This window comes from Sinocyclocheilus anshuiensis, unplaced genomic scaffold (assembly GCF_001515605.1).
Source record: "Sinocyclocheilus anshuiensis isolate Anshui unplaced genomic scaffold, SAMN03320099.WGS_v1.1 scaffold4098, whole genome shotgun sequence".
NCBI classification, from domain to species: domain Eukaryota; kingdom Metazoa; phylum Chordata; class Actinopteri; order Cypriniformes; family Cyprinidae; genus Sinocyclocheilus; species Sinocyclocheilus anshuiensis.
In genome coordinates, this window is record NW_015549562.1 from 1,247 (window position 1) to 1,849 (window position 603).

The window sequence follows — 603 nt, forward strand, 5'->3', positions numbered from 1 at the left end:
GGGCGGCGGGCGGGCGGATAATTTGAAGCAGTGGACTCGGGTGAAGTTTGAGCTCATCCACGCATCTCTACACTACGCTGACCTGGGTCGCCAGTAGCAAAGAATGGAGCGCGCTCTGCTGGACAAACTAAGTAATTACACCATTCAGAAGCATTTAATCTTCGTTATATGTTCTGTAAAAAAAATTTTAATATCGGTGGCATATTGGCCGATACCGATATATCGGCGACAGGCTCATATTGGCCGATAATATCGGCTAAACGATATATCGGTCGGGCTCTACTACGAACACTAATTGATAAATATGTACATCAAAACAAAAGTCAAATTTTCACCTGTTTTATTTATTTCACGAAACCATTCAGCTCAATCTGGCACGATGGACAACCCTCTACATTGCAAGTAAATCACTCACATATGCGACTAAATCTTCACTCTGGGCGACTAAATTATGTCTAATAGCCAATGGCTAATAAATTCTTAGATTTTACTCGCCAGTGTATGAGTTGGAGGCTGAGTACAAGTTTTCGTACAGATATATTTTCACTCGCCAAACACTCTGACTGAGCGCTTCAGAGTTTCACTCTCCGTCAAGCGATCTGT

The 603-nt window shown here is 42.5% G+C and overlaps 1 protein-coding gene across 1 annotated transcript in view; it reads right to left on the reverse strand.

Moving 5' to 3' along the window:
• The window catches only part of LOC107657192 (uncharacterized), a gene marked incomplete at its 3' end in the record, with an annotated part of 8,744 nt that overhangs the window by 1,091 nt on the left and 7,050 nt on the right, over positions 1-603 (reverse strand). The window lies entirely within an intron of this gene.